General features: G+C 32.7%; 1 long non-coding RNA gene across 1 annotated transcript in view; it reads left to right on the top strand.

The window, feature by feature from the left end:
- LOC137616978 (uncharacterized) overlaps nt 1-19,490 on the top strand; it is a 663,858-nt gene extending 644,368 nt beyond the window's left edge. Inside the window, exon 5 of the long non-coding RNA XR_011039537.1 lies at nt 19,424-19,490. This is a non-coding gene — a long non-coding RNA (uncharacterized lncRNA). The remainder of the gene's footprint in view (nt 1-19,423) is intronic.
- The last annotated feature ends 321 nt before the right edge of the window (nt 19,491-19,811 follow it).

Here is a 19,811-nt window from a genome sequence, read left to right as displayed (position 1 = left end):
ATAGCGATTTTTGTGGATTCGAAGAAATTTTGAGAATACAAATCCTTATTACTGCTACTTGGAGTTGGTTTTTCCTAATTCTTTGCTGCTTGTGAAATGCAAACAATGCAAATACTATTTTCATTATATATGAATTAATGAAGGAATTAAAAAAAGAGCTGTTTTAGCGTCTCTCTTTCCTTTATTGTTACGTATTCTGACTAATATGCATAAACGCAAAGAGACTCAAGAAGTTGGAAAGATACATAATATAATGAATACAAGTGTGTTATCAGAAGATTAGTAAGAGGAATTTCTTATATATATCCTACTTTTGTGTAGATTCTCTTGTATCAGTGAAGATAAATATTAATGCAAGTGCAAAGTATTTAGTTTACTTTTGTTAAAATTCACATGGTTAATATAGTATTACGTATTCGCAGTTACGAATGGACATGGTCAATAAGTAATGCCTTTACTGCTGGTCCAAAGATGAATAACACTATTTACCATATTAAATCTATTTACGTTTTCATCACACCATGTCGCCTCTACCGCATAAGATTCTTACAGAGGTATGCAAGGAAGGGTTCAAGGAAGTGAAGAGAGAGAAGAAAAGAGGAAGAAAAAAAAAACTGTCGGTAATGGTATGCAAATTGGGCAGCATATTCATAAAGATCACTATGGCCAAGCACCTCAGGGGAGGGGGAATGGGGAACTCCATTATGATTAGAGCCCTTTATACTACAGCAACTGCTAGGGAAACAAGGGTGAATAATTCACTCCTTTTCTTGTTACTCATTGAATTTTTAGTCTAAAGTGTGGTCGTACTTCCAGGTAAGTGAACAATTGAACGGGGGATCCACTCTGAATTTCAAATTTCTCTCGTAATTTTCTTAACTCTTGTTCTTGTGATACAAGAAGATGCGGCTGCGAGGATAGTCGGTGCCAGGATTTGAATGGGTCTCTATTTTCGTTTATTAGATTTTCGTGTTATTTCCCTCATAGTGAGCAGATTAGTAGATAAATTATAAAAATTTCCGTAGATCTTTGATGTCATAGACTATGGTTTTAACATTTTAAAATCTATATATCTTGCCTCACAGTAATTTATTACTTTTGTAAAAATATTTGCAAATAGTATTGCTTCTATATGACGCTAGATTTTTTATTAGTCCTTGAAACACGATATGTGCTCATTGTTCATGAAATATTGACGATTTTGTTAAACGCAGTGTTGAAGAAAGAAATGTTAACATTAAAATTATATGAGATGCAGTGTCTTACTGAGATGGAACAAAGAATACTATCAATAATGAATCGAAGGAGGAGATCAACGTTAAATCGAACTTGACATGTGTAAAAGAAATTGTAATGTTGAAGGATGTTAGAACGAAAAACTAAAGAAAAGTTAATATATGAGTGAATTAAATTAACTCCGCTGACCGAACATTCTACTTTTACAATGCATGATACGTATGTAGTAAAATGAATGGAATTAGAATAGTCACACTAGAAATAAAATAAAAACAAACGAATAGCATTAGTAAAACATAAGCAATGTAACTCACGTGTAAAAGTAAATTAAGTAATCAAGCTTTAAAGGTATTATAGCCCTAATTAAAATGCATATGATTGAACATGAACGTAAATATAAGGCAAATATAAACTGAATGAAAATAGTCAAACATTGAAAATAATGTAATGCACTTATGAAAGAAAATGTTAGAAATAGACGTGATGTACTTTTTTTTTCCTCTCTCTTTTAGCTCTAGTATAGTAAATAGGTCGCTGTATTGCACTCGAGGCACGTGCTTACAATAAAATATGTAGGTTCGGGAAGAAGGAGTGTAGGAGTGTAATGGAAGAGAATATTCTATTGCCTCGAAAGTAAAATTCCGAATAAATCATTGTCAGACCCCTTGCTATGTTGTTAGTTATTGTTTTTATGTTGCTCTCTGGTGCAGTTGTTTTTTTATTTTCTAAAGTTGTGTTTGGTATATTGTATATTAGACTTTGCAGAGATAAACATGCGGTACAGGAGTTTGGTTTATAAAGATTTATGGATGATTCCAGTTATCCATAAAGATTTCATGGAATTAGTGGTTTGGGTGTTGGATCTGCGCTATCTTTGTGCTTTTTGTTGGAATAGATTAAGTGAATATTATATTATATTTAGCGTACAGTTAGGAAGCTGTCGGAAATTAGTTATTATTATTATTATTATTATTATTATTATTATTATTATTATTGTTATTTATTATTATTATTATTATTATTATTATTATTATTATTATTAGCACTAACTTAGTATCTTAGTTTGATAAGCAGGATGCTATAAGCCCAAGGACTCTAACAGGTGAAAATAGCCAAGTGAGGAAAGGAAATTAGGGTATAAGCAGTACAAGAGAAGTAATGAACAATTGAAATAAAATATTTTAAGAAGAGTAACAACGTTATTTCATATAAATTAATCTGTTTTACTTACCATTGCACCCTTTTTCAGAAGCCTGTTCTCTTATCTACATAAAATACAAATGTTTTATGCCTCGAGTATTAATGAAGCAGTATAATGCTATATATAAGATTATTATCTATCTATAGCGTTAAGATAGGTTTATATTCTTACTCCTTTTGACATCGGAAGTTGAAAATATAACTTTACCTTTCAAAATAGTGTCCTTAAGTTATGTATCAATGCATTTATAAATGTTGAAATAATGTAATTATGATGATTTTAAATTTCTATTTATAAACGTGCATATATGCCCACTGGATATCGAATATATATATCCATCCATATACCAAGGCACTTCCCCCAATTTTGGGGGGTAGCCGACATCAACAAAGAAACAAAACAAAAAGGGGACTACTCTCTACGTTCCTCCAGCCTAACCAGGGACTCAGCAGAGTTCAGCTGGTACTGCTAGGGTGCCACAGCCCAACCTCCCACAATTCCACCCCAGATGAAGCTTCATAATGCTGAGTCCCCTACTGCTGCTACCTCCGCGGTCATCTAAGGCACCGGAGGAAGCAGCAGGGCCTACCGGAACTGCGTCAAAATATATATATATATATATATATATATATATATATATATATATATATGTATATATATATATATATATACTGTATATATTACAGCTTATGAATTTAACACTTGGCCGTTTTACATTTTCAGATAATAAATTCTAATTCTCCGTACCTCTCCAATAATTTGTGGTTATTAAAAAAATAACTTAAAGTAGAACATTATAAAATTTATTTAAAAACCTTTTAGCTCTGTTGACGCAAATGTAATCATTCTACTACCGCAGCTACGATATGTAAATTCTTTGAATCTTAAAAGCAGGAAAACTAACACATAAAATATCTTTATAAATCGTAGAAGCTTAAAATCCTGTAGCGTATTCCTGGGACTATCTAAATTTGTGTTTATTTTTTCGAAATCTATGCTGCATGTTGCCACATATTAGAAATCTTCTCTTGACAATCGTTGTCGTCTTCATTGTCACGATTCTAACAAAATTCATTTTAGCGGCATATTTTTTTTTTCTTTTTTTTTTAATAATATTTTACGTTCTTTGATAAACAACTGTTATTTTGTAAGAAAACATTGTAAGGAAACCTTATTTTAAATTTCTAGGTTAGAAAATGGGAAATGGTAAACTTTGGTAATATACTTTCAATATCATCAAACATTGTCATGAAATAGATTGCAACAATCATTTTGATTCACTATTTATCAAAACATAGATATTCAACATATATATATATATATATATATATATATATATATATATATATATATATATATATATATATATATATATGTACGATATCTCTCTCTCTCTCTCTCTCTCTCTCTCTCTAGTAGTGGTGCAAGGGAATGAAAAATAATTCTGTAGAATATTGTAATAAGGTTAAAACAAGTATAAAAGTCCCGAAACCGATTTGGAGGAAAATGATTGAATATTCATGCCTTCGCCCAAGGCAATATAAGAAAGTTGATAATTGCCCTAATTTAAAAATCAGCGGAAGTCACATAATGATTTTCATATCTCGGTAAAGTATTAATTATAACTGTTATTTTGCATTTTGTCTCACGGTCAACACAGGTAGGCCAAATCATGTTTAAAATTATACCAGTATAACCCTAACGCCCTGAAGAGTCTAATATCATATTTTTGTATCAGACTTAAGCCGGCCATACACGACTTAAGTAGGCCATACACGACTTAAGTAGTGTTTAACGGGCATATCAATATACAGGTACGATTTTTTTTAATATATTTTATAGCATACTGTAATATTTTTATTGTTGGTCTTATTATAAATACCGTAAAAGGAAGAAGGTTAGCTTTCAGTGTGTGATAAAAACAAGCGCTAAACTAAGATAATTAAGGATAAACAAATTAACAATTATTCGAACCACGGTAAAAGGAGAAGATCTAAAAGATTGGGCACCAATTCAGTCATCCGTGTAGGAAAAAGAGTATTTGCCAAGAATCAAAGCTATTAGATACAAATTATTATAGGGGCAATTCTCCTGGAAAACTTACACTTTATGGTATATTGATGAAGAAAAATCTTGAATTAGTCTATTTAGTAGTTGTCGGATTGGAGAGCAAAGTTTTTGCTAGACTTATATTTCCGGCGTGTGGAAACCCTTACGGATACACAAATGGGGGCTGCGACTTTCCTTTCTCTATAGTAGATCAATATTATTTTGAATAAAACATGATTGTCTCTAAAAACATAGAATCGAAGAGCCATTAAAAGTAATTTAGATAAAAAAGACTAATAATTTTATGTAAGCTTAATTTTTATTTTCTAATTTCAATCAGGGATTCACTTTTTTTTCTTTAGAAACAGCATGAAATTCTCAACAATTACAGAACCTCATTTCCCAAATTAACTTGCATGGAAAATAAATCTCTTTGTGCCTTTGAAGCTTCGAGAGGTAAAATGCCATAATGGCAATACAAATAAACCTGATGTCGTCCTGATTTAAGACAAGTAGGGAAAAAAAAAAAGTCCATCTTAAGAGCTGTTTACCTCCACCCTCATCCCCTCCCTTATTACCTCCCTCCATTGCCATCCACATTAGCAGACTTTCTTTCTCTTACTCTTTCTCTCGTATGTGTTTTCTCTTTTTTCTTATCCCTTTTTTTTGGCGTTGAAGGAAAAAGTTCAAAGTCTGAAATTGTTTCCATTCCCGTGCCATCGTCGCCTCTGGGTTCTTATGGAGCGTCTCTAATTATGAGTATTTGTACACCCTCCATCGCGACCACCCTAATCCAATTTTGAGAAGCGGAGAGCTCAAGAAAGCCTATTTCAACTCTTAATGAGCATTTAAAGCACATTAAACATTGGGTGTTTTCAAACGAGAGGGACTCCGCTATGGCGAAGGTTTTTAGCCTCGTCGTCTTGGGTTTTCTTCTCTTCTTTTTCTTTTTTCCTTCTTCTTCTTCTTCTTCTTCATCCCTTCTCTTCTCAGGGAACGATTTCTCATTTGTTTGGAATCTTTTTCCCATTCCTTCTCGATGCTCCAAGGGATGAGTTCATTTAGGTTTTTATAAATCACGGTTTTTTTCCCTAGGGTAAAGTTAATTTGTGTAGAACAGATGATACGTTCATTTGTAAAGGTGTATTCACTTTGTAGAATGAATAGAGACTGTAGGGTTGAAGAATAATTTTATTCTCTCGGGAATCTAACAAATATTTATTGAAGGGAAGTAACATACAAAACTGATTTCAAATGTTACAGTTTTAGAAGGTTTTGACCCGACATGATTTGTATAACATGTAAATTAACCTCCCGGTTACGTTCTTTAAAGGATCTCAATTTGAAATGAATAAGTAACTCTTTTTCTCTCTCTCCCTCCTCATCTCCCTCTCCCCGAATATGCCCAGGCTTAATTACTTATTAAGTTAAAATGTCCTTACTTCCTCTCAGCTTATTTGTGATGATAAGTCTTCGCCTTCATTTCCTAAGGATGTTTTTCCTCATTGTAATCTTTTTTAACCGTTTATTTTTCATTTCTTTTTCTCATTTCATTAATTATAGTAGAAATGATCACGGCGTCGTTCGACATCAAGCTTTTGGTCCTTATACCAACAGGCCCCAGGGGCGGATTTCCAGTCCCGTTTAAAAAGAGTCCTTCTCATCTGATTGTTTAGAAGACTTTTTATTGCCGTCAATTCCCTGAAGGAGACGCCAAGCATTGCAGTTACGAGACCTGCCTTCAGTTCTGAATGAACAAATATTTTGCAAAAATAATAGGTTTTATGTTTAGCAGCCGTGAGCGCGAGGGACGTTCGCGGAAATTCCTTAATTTTGTTCTTAGTTATACTTTGGAGTAAAACAGGGCGCTCGACGTCTTTCCGGCGGATAAGATCGTGTGCAAATCTTGAACACGTACAAGCGTGGCTCAGGTGTAAGCTTATGTACATTCATTTTTTTACAGGAATATATACAATGTGGCTGATGAATCTGGTTTTTTTTTTTTTTTTGTAATAGTTGTCTTAGTATACTTAAAATTGGGATAAATATTCATTATAAAAAAAAAGAATCATGGTAGGGTAATCGTAATGTTGTTTGATTCCTTTTTGCATTTTTACTAGAGTATAGACATTGTTCTGATGAGTCCCTTATATTTATTTTTTTATAATTATTATATTTGTATCCTAAGAGTTTGATCAATATTCATTAAAAAATTTAATTAATCGTTACGTTTTTTATTCATTTTGAAATTAGTTTAGTATTGGCTTACAGGACCATTTTAATGCTGGATGTTACATCTTTTAGACATATCACTCAGATACGTTGTAACTTTAATTTTTTCCATTTTTGCATGTCATCTCAACCTACCCATGCAAATATAAAAAAGAGCTTGGTCTGCAAAGAAAGGGAATATTTTATATAACAGCATTCCTTCTTTTTATGTCCATATTTGTTTTATTATACAATGAAAATTATTTCAACGGATGATTCTCGTTAGTTTTTTTTTATTAAATTTTTTTACATATAAATTATCGTTTTGTATCTCAGGGTATCAATCTCTCCCCAGCTCTTCTTTTATCTTTTCCGTCCCCCGCCCCCCTCCACACCCACTCGTTCCTCATCTTGCCACATAGGGCCCGCTTCCTCCTCCACCTTCTCCTCCTCGTTGTTCTCCTCCACCAATGCAGTATGTATATAATGAGAGACTGCATATTCATATACCGACGGGAGCGTTCATTGGCCAGTGAGGCGTAGTCAAGACGCTCACTCAAGGGGAACAACAAAGAGGGGTCCAAGAGGAATTCAAGGGGAAAGCGAGCTGCAAAGGAAAACAAGCCTAATTATGACATCCTTGGAGGCGCGCCAGGTGAACGGGGAGGTTGAGCGTGAGCCTGCAAACTGGGAGGACGACGACGAGGACGCCGACGGAGGAGGAGCAGCAGGAGGAGGGGGGGGAGGAGGAAGGGGGAAGGAAGAGGAGGAACGGGATGAAATGAGTAGGAGCAGGAAGAAGATGGTGGGTGCTTGCGTGGAGTCGTAGGATAGAGATAGGATAACCAAGGGCGAATGAGGGAGGACGGTTGGAATGAATGTTGCCGTCTCAGTAAAATAAAAAAAAAGTAAAAAAAAAATTAGATGAAATTCGATTCAAGAGCAGATTAAGAAAATCCTATAATATTAATTAACTTTTTCTTTTTAAAATGACTTTGAAATGGAACTAGAATTCTGAAATGTCGAAGAATAATGGTTCTCTTGGTAAAGTTTTTTAATCCCTCTTGTAGATAATATTATTCATGAATCAGAAAATATTAAAGAAAACGGTTTCAATATGTCAGTTATGAAGCGTATTATCTTTCTCCCACACATATGCGGACTTCCAAAAGTGTTTGTCAGGATTTACACGGGGTGACTTATAAAAGCATAAATAGATTTATATATACCTAACTCTGTAAACATCTTATCTATGCAGTGTATACAGTACTTTAGATAAATACACGGATTCTAAAAGTCTCAAATATGATCTTGAGTAACCTCTGATTTAACCGAAATTAAGAATTTCGCAAAATATAAAGAGCAGATTTCGTGTAATATGATTGTATCTTTTCCAATAATTTTGTCTTTTTATGTGGGCTGGGGTTGTGGTTAGTCTGTAATCCACTCGTAAATGTGTCACTTAACTGTTCGTTAAGCTCTTACTTGATATCTCGTTAAAAAAGAATACAGTAATTTTTATAAATCTTAGGGAATGAATTTTCAGAAGAAAAAATGTATGAAAATTCTTGAGTCAGGAATGGTGTATATTTCATGTTTTTACACGTAGCATAGTTAAATCGGAAGCGGTATTAATACACCTAGATGGACAGACAAACTTGAGTGTTGCATAAAAGGAATTAAAGGTTATGAGTTGTGATTAAATGTAGTAGAGGAAATGATAATTGGTAAAAAAAAAAAAAAAAAAAAAAAAAAAATACAATAAAATTAGATTCAATTAAATAAAATATTTTGCTGGAAATCATTGAAGAAATCATCGAATCATAGATGCGAGAATTCTTTATCCGTCCTCAGATTAATTCCTGAGAGTGAAAACCGTTGTAAGAACGTGAAGGTATATACTGACACGTTTGAACTAATGTAAATCCATTTCAGATTAGCCTAATCTTTTATTTATTTATCTATTTTTAAATTTATCAGAGAGCAGAAGGAAACATCGAAACTACAAGTAGTTAAATTATTTTTTTAACTGAAATTCAGTACTTAGTTTCTATGCTTAGACGATCATTCTTAAATGTTGGAAAAAAAAAAAAAAAACTATCGTATTTATATGCGTCAGATAACTTGTCAAAATAGCCATTTAATTAACATGAACATCCATCGTGTTCAAAGATATATATTTACTTCATAATGAGAGAGAGAGAGAGAGAGAGAGAGAGAGAGAGAGAGAGAATTCTCATAAAGTTATTGTCAATAAAAGCGAGAAAGAGAACGCGGGTGAAAAATTAGAAGGCAGTAGCTCCTTGGCAGAGCATTTTGCAAGAGAAATTAGAGTTAATTACAGCCCTGTCATGGAAGATTCATATCTTCAACAACCCACCTGTCATCTCTGCGTAATTATAGATTACTTGTAAATCAAGCTTTAGGCAAAAATCAAGGTAGGTAGCATGAGCCCACGTATCTAGTCAGATACACCTTTAGCAGTAAGGCTTATCCTTTGTTTATACATATAATTTGGTTAGATTCATATATTCCGGCAGACATGTGAGATGCGCGTGCGTTGATTACACAGATACATATAAACACATATACCACACACACACATACACACACACACACACACACGCACACACATATATGTATGTATATATATATGTATATATATACATACATATACATATATACATATATATATTGAGTTACGCTATAGAAGGGATTTCTCTCCGTTTTCTTATTGCATAATAAACATTTTCCCTATTTTAATGCTATATCAAATCTTCATATTTTAATTTTGTAATTAATAGTAACTGTTGATTTATCTTTTCTTGCCATGAGCATTTTCCTTTTTTTATTTGATTTTTATTTTGCACAGCATATTCAGGTATTCGTCCATCTTAACTTAAAATACATTCACAGAAGAATTTTGAATATTTAGAAAACAATGTTGGGTTCAGAAGCAACCCAGTCTTAATTCTAACGTTATTCTCCTCATTTCTCCAGTTTGTTTTTTTTTTCTTTTGGATTTGAAAAATTAATCCTTAGATGCTGACTCACGTGTCATTAAGCGCCTTCCTTTCATAAATCCTCTAAAATTACAAGGAAATGTCTTTGGAAGCCAAAGCAAGACCCTCAACAAATTTGCAACAAAGGGCCCATTGGCAAGGAATATTCCACCATTTTGGGGCAGAAGTGCCAGTCTTTAAGCCTTGATGATAATTTAGCTACCAACCAACTTCTGAAATAACCATATGGAGATTGAGCTATCTAATGTTTCCCCTCAACTGAACTCAATAGATCATGCACGACTCGTATTGCGGAGAAAATAGAGACCTGGAAGTTAGCAGTCTGCAGCAATCTGAAACTGTTTTTTTTTTTCAGAAGATCATGGAGATGATATAACTGAAGTCCTATACCTTGGCAATAAAGAACTCTTAAGAGTTGCTTGAAAAATCTTTATTTTCGTCCCTCTAACCAGTCTGAAAAAGTCGAGCTACTGAGACTAGAAAATAACTACAAGGATCCTCTTTAAGAATGCCCACCTTGTTTGGTTGCCATCCCCTCACAGCATATTTATGTTTCATGTAACCATACCAATAGATTAATAAATGTGGAGATATACAGAAGAGGTTAGAAGGTTAGTGTTGTTATAAAGATGTATCAGAGTATTGTGAAGTAGATAGATCTTGTGGAAAGAATGGACAACAATAAGCTAGTGAAAAGTGTGTATAATTCAGAAGTGCTAGGATATTAGAGAAGACCTGCAGTAGAAAGTATTGGTTAGATATCTTCACAGAACTATAAGTAAAACTTGTGGTGTGATATCCATTGCATTGAAAATATACAATATACAAAAGTAAAAAAGAAAAATATTCTGCAATTGATATCTGATGCGAAATTTTAATTTCTTGTAAACATTTGTGCTATTATTTCCTAAATAGGTTGCCTAATGTTCGTATCTCATTGCATATGTTTGAAACCTTCTCTTACTTGTGTTGTGCATTTATTTTTCTGTTGAATTGGAGAATATGGTCCGCATTGCTTTACACATTAAATATAGGCCATTGCAAATGGATGCATATTGCTTCCAATATTTGTAGAGAGCAGAATGTATATTATCAGAATTAATTTTGCACTTCTATAAGCTCCTAGAGTGATCGGTTATGATCGCAGGCATCCATTTCATGCTTGAATATAGTACTTTGGTTACGGTGAGCTTTATATATATGCATTGAGCATGCATTGCGTGCCTGTGTTAAATATTGCAGAGGGGAGATGCAGGCTGGTGTAAAGTGAGTCCAGGACAAGCATGTGTTGTCTCCATGACTGTTCAACATCTTTATGAGCGGAGTGGTGTGAAAGGTTAAAAAAAAAGGATAGTGAGGAAAGTTGTGGGATGAAAAAATTAATTGAGTGAGATACGGAATGGTTGATATAGGTAACAGTAGAGAAACTGCAGAAACGGGAAAAGAAGAAAGTCTTGAGTAAATGTGATCAAGAGTAAAGTGATGATGGTAAATTGTAGCGTAAGAATTGAAATTATTGATTCATTAAGTCTATTGAGTAAATTTAATGAGTGATTGTAGGGTGTCAGAAATGGTGAGTCAGAGTGTTTAAACAAGATTGAAGGGAATTTTGAATTGCTCTCTTTTATGGTAGTTAAGTGTCTATGTTTATGGTGAATGAAGAAATAAAGGTTATAAAATTTCAGATGAATTTTTGTGCATGGTATATGCTGTGTAAGAAATTCTGATAAGAGAAGTATGGACATATATAGAACTGGTAAAAAGGTTAGTCGAGATGAAAAGATGTATTTTGAGGTGGGTCGGTCTTATAGAAAGAATGGAGAACAAAAGGTTGGCGAAACGTTTGCATAATTTATAAGATTTAGAAGGCAGGAGAAGATGAAGGCTGGCTGGATAAAGGTGTGAAAGAGATATTCGAAAAGAATGGTATTGATATCTAGGAAGCTCAAGAATGCATCTAGTGTGGGTTGGGGGTTCGACCAAAGCCGTCTCGTTCAATACTCTTCTGATGAACTTCTTGCATTTGTGTTAGGAGTGAGAAATGTGGGCGATTTACTTTACGATAAGTCATGGAGTATTCAGCTGTTTAATCGTAAATGTTTAATTTACTTTTGTTTTTTACTTGAGACATTGCCTGGCAGGGGAATATATATATATATATATATATATATATATATATATATATATATATATATATATATATATATATATATATATACATACACACACACATATATATATATATATATATATATGTGTGTGTGTGTATATATATATGTATATATATCTATCTATTTATCTATATATATATATATATATATATATATATATATATATATATATATATATATATATATATATATATATACTTTCTGTATCTGCGCATACTTGGTGTGAAAATGTAAATATAGTTAAGTTCCTTTAGCAAGAAACGAAAGACTCTGTAAAAGACTACGTAAATAATTTTGCTTGAAAAAAGCAGCTTGGTTAAACATGCCTTTTCGCACGATTTCATATATCTTCAAGGTTCCTGGAAATTATATTCCCTCTTGGAATCGTTAGCTCCTCGAAAGGTCCTGTTTTGGCATAGACCCTAGAATGTGCGTCATCAAAAGGAAAGATAAAAGCAAACGTATGCTACTGAAGAGGAAACACCCTCTCTTTGGAATTACCTGTAAGAAGCGGTTCTTTTACTTTCTCTTTAAAATGTCCATAAAGAAACTGATGCTTATCTTGACACTGACTAAACAGTGCATAGCGGAAGGAGTATGTTGTGTAGGTGATTGAAATTAAGTTGGATATTTTGTTTGGTATGACTTTTTGTCTCAGTAAAGGTTAAACATCATTTGATTATAGATTGAACATATTAAACTGTCAATTTTTCTTCCATTTTAGGATTTGTTTACTTTAAAAAAAATTTTTAGTTCATATAAATAAAACAAGGTGTTTTTTTTTTCTTGAGATCTTACATTTACTTTGACATTCGTTTAAAAAAAGAACTTGATTTCCTCATGACTAGCTTCTGTTGTTTTTTGTTCATAACAAAACAGGACTTAATTTGTAATGTCATGTAAGATTAATATTCATTCATTTAAACCTTTTCATACTATGATAATATTTCAAGCTGTTCAGTAAACAGGCAATTTCATCGCAATAGATTTACAGCTATTTTCCATTATAATTTTGTATGATTTGGTTTCCTTTAATAATTATCTATGTACCAAGAGGTAGAAGAATTTCAACATTTGTTTCCAATATAAATGTTGAGCGAAATATCGCTGAATATATTGTTACTGTTTTTATAGAATTTAGTTTATTGCATCTGTAATTCTAACCGGAAGATTACCTAGAGGCTTTTCCATGATATGTAGGCTACAGTTGGACAAAGGAATTCTTGGTACACCTTTTTCTGAGGAAGTGGACCCTGCCACACCCTTTCTGCACGGCGAGTTCTTGTGTTTAGCCCAGAGCACCACCTCTGTTGTCATCTCTCTTTACACTATGTTTGGTCACTCACTATGCAGTAAGGGTATTGGAGGGTGTACTTTCTCGGAACGAGGTGTGTCAGGAATTCCTGTGTCCATCTGTACTAGATATATTATAAATCTTCACAGACACTGTAATATTGAAGATTTTATGAGGATATGGTATTTTGTGAATCTAGGCTTGTCATTCCAAAAGTCTGTGAAGATAATTACGCCTAGTGTCCATCTTTGTGAGGCAACATTAACGTTAGTTAAAGAACAAAAATTATAATTTATTTTCCTATATCTAGGTTTTTGTTTGGTTTAAAAAGAACAGAAACTTGCTTGTCTAATACTTTCATTAGTAAGATCTTGTAGGTATAGTCTGTAGAAAAAATCTTGGAACTGAAAAATAAAGATTCATATCTTTTATCTTAATTCAGTTACCTCGTATCCAGGGTAATAACGACTGGTGGTTGTTTTCTTTTCATATCCGTACACGAACCATATTGGATATAGGTCATGTAGCAGATAAACTTGTTTTTAGAGCCAGTCGGAGATCTTGGCTATGTAATGATAAATATCTCAAAGGAGTCCCTGCTGTAAAGTAGATCATACCTCATATCATTAATTATTCTAGAATTTTGCTGTTGCTGTTGTTGGAAAGGTGATTAGGCCAGTTTTCTGAACTAAACCATTGACATACCTGGAAGGAATTTTGTACTTGGTTGTTGTTCAACTTTAGTTGGGGGCAGCCATGATTAAAGAAAAAAAAATGTCCTATAAGGAACATTACTGTGGATGCGCAGTGCGCATCTTGTAGATCAGCTTTCGCTATTTATTTAAAAAAAAAAAAGAGAAATTTATTTCCATCCTTGATTCTTATAATATTAAAATCCTCTCTATGCTCGAAGTTTTTCATGTACGATGTCCCATTTCACGATATAACACATGTATTTATTTACTCCATAACTCATTCTTAATATTGTATCCTGTGCACGCTCCTACCTAATCAGAGAGAGAGAGAGAGAGAGAGAGAGAGAGAGAGAGAGAGAGAGAGAGAGAGAGAGAGAGAGAGAGAGAGAGAGAGATAGCGCACCTGATTAAACCAGCCTGCACACCGGGTTGATGATAATTAGGCTTTATCTACATCTTAATTATTTTCCGCCAATTCACCCTCGTCGTCGTTGGGCGTTCACATTACTGAGTTGCTAACAGCAGACTCCGCTTTGATGAATGGATGCTCTATATAGCGATATATAATCACTGCTTTGATGTAAAATGAATGATTCGAATCCATAGATCGACTGTAATTGTGGTTCTTCCCCTCCCCCCCCCCCACCCTCCTCTAGGACTATTATGCATTTGGTAGATGTGAGCATTTGAAGGACTTGGAATTTTGGGGTTATGGGGAATTCAGCTGGGGGGTTGGGGGATGGTTAGTGAGGAAACTATAATTCCCCATACTCACGCATCATAGCATTGAGATGTATAATTACCAATTATATTCAGCCTCCGTAATCCATCAAGACATCAAACAAAGAATTATCATTAATTATGCTTATTACGGTGATCATTGTTCCATCTTTCGCTCCCTCTTATCTCCCTCTTCCAATACTATCCTTTTACTTCTTTCCTTCCTATTTCCAATTTTTCTCTTCCGGTGATCTGGGTTGACCAAATTTTAGAATAAAAAGATATGTAATAAAATTTAGGTAAATATCAAAAAGTTTCTCAAGATTTTTTATCTGGATAGTTATACACTTTTTTTTTATATCATGAAGCATTTTGCTTTATTGTAAGTTTTAAAATTGTACTTCTTATCTGCGGAATATTTTTCTTTTAATTAGTTTAGAAATCAAATTTGATTAGTACCGTCGATTGCCTTTTACTATGTTATTATCCAAGAAAAGAGAAATATGAGCGGTGAGATTAGAGAAACAAGAGGATTAAGTGATTTCATATCGTTGACGCCTCATGGTTAAATGATATAAGAAATAATTGATAGTTTTAAACTCACCTCTTATCAGTAATGTTTTAGTATGAAAGAACACAAAACCAATTTAAGTAGTTTTCAAATTTTTATGCTGAAATAATTGTCAAAATACATCTTTGTAAACATTTAATGCAGTTTGCACATCCCTTCATTATATATAATTCAATATTTCGTTTAATAATAATTTTTACTATATTATCTTTACTTTACTATACTATACTATACTATTGCTATCAGTGGAAGTAAATCCACCTCCACCATTCCTTATGTAGAGAGGTTACTTTTAGAGATCACTGTTGATGATGTAAGAAAGTGCCTAAATCGTTGGAAAAGAGAAAGACACGAGAAGTTAGTGGGATTCCAAGTGAGATGCAGCAGTAAGGAGGTGATAGTGTGATTTAGTAGCTAACCGAAGTGTGTATGATACTTTGGACTGAGGGAAAGGCTGCAAACGAAGGAGAGCTAGGAATAATGGCTTTGTTGTTTATAGATAATAGTAATAAAGGTGACAGTAATAATTATTACAGTATACCATAACAATGCATTGTAAGAATTGGTTGGATGTAACATTATAGTACGTAGTAATCCAGGGAACATGTATAATATGATTTTAATCAAGAAAGGGAAACATGACAAAAAGGCTCACAGAAAAAGACCAGTGAGTGTTTAGACAGGGAAGATACAACTTTAATCAAGTTTATGCTTATAACAGTGATGTGAGAAGTTTGAAAGTAAAAAGAATAACCCTTGTGACAAACATGGGCCTATAAAAATCTCTGGGTAGAATTAGTAAATGGGCAATGTGGAAGATGTTGAGAATGTATAGTATAGATGATAGGTTATTTATGGCAATTAATGGTTTTGATGATGGAAGCAAAGCATGTGCTAAGGATAAGTTGGCAGGAGAGTGACTGGTTTGTTGTGAAAGTGGATCTGAGAAAACGGTTTATTATGTTTGTTTGCATAGTATGTGTCTGGATGGAATTAATGAAATACGAAATGTAGAGATGCAGTGGTAAAGATATTAGTGTAAGTTTAAAGGTCAATGAAAAGCGGTAGAGGCAAGGGAAAGGCTTTCAGATATCGCACAAGATCCTAGAGATAATATACTATACATGTGAGTCTCAATGATAAAGCACCCTCTTCAAGCACAAGAGATACCCGGTAATGGGTGCTAATTAAGAAAAACAAATAAATAGAGTAGTTGTTTGGTGATGGAATAAGAATGCTCGACAATTGTAGAAGTTATAAAAGATACGAGGAGAATATCTGGAAAATGTTGGATAGATATTGAAAAATATTCTTTGGAAAGTAAGGTTGTTGATATCCAGTAAGGGAAATGAGTGCAAGAGGAGTGGATTGATCATTGTGTATTTAAAATTCAGCCATGCTGCTGGTGAACATTTGATTTTGAAGTATGAAGCAACTGACTGTTATATAGGTTTTACTGCACAAAGGGTTCACTAATGATTTAGTAGCTGGAAGGATAAATGTGGCATATATATATATATATATATATATATATATATATATATATATATATATATATATATATATATATATGTATGTATGTATGTATATACTGTACATATATATGTAAATATATATACATATATGTATATGTGTATATATCTTTTTCTTCTTTGTCTGCATCTTTTCCCACTTTTATGTGTGGTCGATGTTTCTGGCCAGCATTCTCTATCTACCTCTCTATGTGTGTATATATATATATATATATATATATATATATATATATATATATATATATATATATATATATATGTATATATATATTCTTACGAAGGTGGTCTACATGTGAGTAGATTATTCACATATTTCATTTGTGTATGTAAGAGATGTATACCCAGATTGTTAGGTGAGTTCCACTTAAGTAAGATTAAGTATATGTATGTAAATACATAAGACTGGCGTTATTCATTTAGTTGTATTTCCATTCAGTTCTGTATATGTAAATTTACGTTATTTCTAAGAATTAAATGTTTATTTTACATAGTTTTGTTGCAAAGTCTTAGGTAACTAGTTAAAAGGTATGCTTTATGACAAACGCTAGTGATTGCAACATGTTTCCACGTGGTTTGAAGTTGCCTGAAGGTTCTAGAATAAATTTTTTTTTTCTATGTTATGAGAGGAGGTGGGCGAAGTTAGCTAAGAGGGTTGTCTTGTCAGGCGACGAAAGAACCATACTTCAAAACTGCTAAGTTGGCAACCTGACGTCGTGAGAGGCAGCCGGACCAGGCCCCCACGCTGTGAGAATGATTAGCTGGAAGATTCCAGAATGAATTAGGCTTATATGTAAAGGCCTAGCAATGCATACGAACGAGAGATTCAGTCTCACATCCCGAAAGAGCCAATGTACGGCAGTCCTCTCTCCAGCAACTTTCCAGACTACGTATTTCCTCTCAAACGTGAATAGTGGTTCCTCTCAAATGTGAATTGTGTTTTCTCTGAAACGTGAATAGTGTTTAGTGTTTTGATTTTGAAAGAAGTGAAGTGTATTTTGAGTGTAGTTTAGATTGTGAAATTTATTAATTTTTTGTGCCTGTCCCTGTGTGATTTGATGAAAAAGTGAAGTGCATTTATTCTTGATTAACCGTTCAGTAACCTTGTGTGAACCCTAAGTACGTAAGAGTAACTGTTACGTAAATGTAAGTGTAATTATCATGTATTTTCTATAGTGTTAAAGTGTCAACATTTTCCATTAATTGTCAAAATTAAATATTTTCATAAATTAGTTGCTAGTGAAACAAGTGATTAGGTAATTTTTTAAGTGTGATTTTGTCTTAGTATGAGGTTTAGTTCAGATATAAATTTCGAGAGATTTATTTTTGGCATTACTGTTGAATTGTTATTTTTATAGAATATATATATTTTTGTAAAGTGTGTAATATTTCGATCACCAATAATTAACTCATTGCCTTGCTCGTATCCCCTGACTAAGAACCGAAGTAAGTAAGAGGTTGGTTTTAGCATAGTTCCCGTTAAAGTAAAGTAGTCACCCAGTTTTTGTTTTGAGTGTAACATAAAAAGACCTTTAGATATTCAGTGTTCTTATATATTAACGTCTGGGAGTTGCGTGTTATTCTCAGAGCTTGGAGATATTCTCTTGTATTAGATATGTAATATAATGCCGGGGATTTTGGGAACTCTTGAATGGACGTAATGCACTAGTCGTAATATATATATATATATATATATATATATATATATATATATATATATATATATACATATATATATATATATATATATATATATATATATATATATATATATCTGTGTATTTGTTTTACAATTATCAATATTTGTAATGTTCAGATATATGAAAAACAAGGAAATTGTAAGAAATGATCAGGCAATCCTTGTCAATTTTGTCTTGTATATTTTCAAGACACCATCAATAGGAGTGATACTTTGATATAAATTTCACGTTATATAAATGGTAAGGTGACTTGCGAGAGAACTTACAAATATTTACGACACACACACACACACACACACACACACACACAATAATGGACATCTGGCATACAGAAGAAAGCAAGGCCACACTGAAGCTTCAAATGTCTTCTACAACTAACAATTGTGATGCTGAAGTGTTCAACTCGCTTCAATTGTACGTTAAAAAATAGCTTTACGTAGATTTTAGCTTTTAGTCTTATATATGTGCATAGATGTAAATGAAAACCGACACTATATATATATATATATATATATATATATATATATATATGTATATATTGGTCTTTGTATAAGTAGATAATATATATATATATATATATATATATATATAAAATATTCCTGACCAAATTTGTCTTGCATATTTTTTATAACACCATCAGGAGGACTGATATAAGTATATAAATGTTACAATGTTAGGGGGAGGGTACGGACGAACTTTCAAACATTTTAGAAATAAAATTTTAAACTCCTGTTATATATATATATATATATATATATATATATATATATATATATATATATATATATATATATATAAAACGGGTTTGTGATATGTATGGTGAAATGTTATTTCTATAGTTTTAAGAAGATTTATGTCTTCAAATTGTAATACTTTGCATTTGCTACTTTTTGTTATGAATGGAAGCATGATATTTAAGTTTTATATTGAACTAGTTTTCATACCATTGGCTTAGGTTTGTTTAGTATTACGTCTAGATTTGGTTATTTTGATCTCATAGTAATTATTCGAAATTTATTGCAGGTCAGCTCAGCTATTCACTCGAAGAGGGAGACACATTGCATCTGCAAGATCACCCAACTGTAAGGTAAGATCCTTTCGTGTATCAAATAATGCATTTATTCATTTACTTAATTGTGCATTGATAATGAAAGCCGGTATTAATTATTTTTCAGTATTCTCCGCTTTGATAGAATTTATTAAAACAATACGATATTCTACGAAGAAAAACTTGCCAACGAAATTACGTTTTGTTTTAGCGATTTGGATTATAGACAAGAAAATCTTAAGCCATTAAAATTAGGATTTCGAACAAATGGAACACACTATTTTTATATTTTTCAGTTTTGCTCTAGAGTTTTGAAATGTTTGGAAATTAGATAAATGTTATTCTTCGTAGCCGTATTATTCA

The sequence above is a fragment of the Palaemon carinicauda genome, chromosome 23, assembly GCF_036898095.1.
Source record: "Palaemon carinicauda isolate YSFRI2023 chromosome 23, ASM3689809v2, whole genome shotgun sequence".
In the NCBI taxonomy this organism is placed as follows: Eukaryota; Metazoa; Arthropoda; class Malacostraca; order Decapoda; family Palaemonidae; genus Palaemon; species Palaemon carinicauda.
Note: the sequence above shows the minus strand (reverse complement) of the source record. Positions and strands in the feature narration are given on the sequence as shown.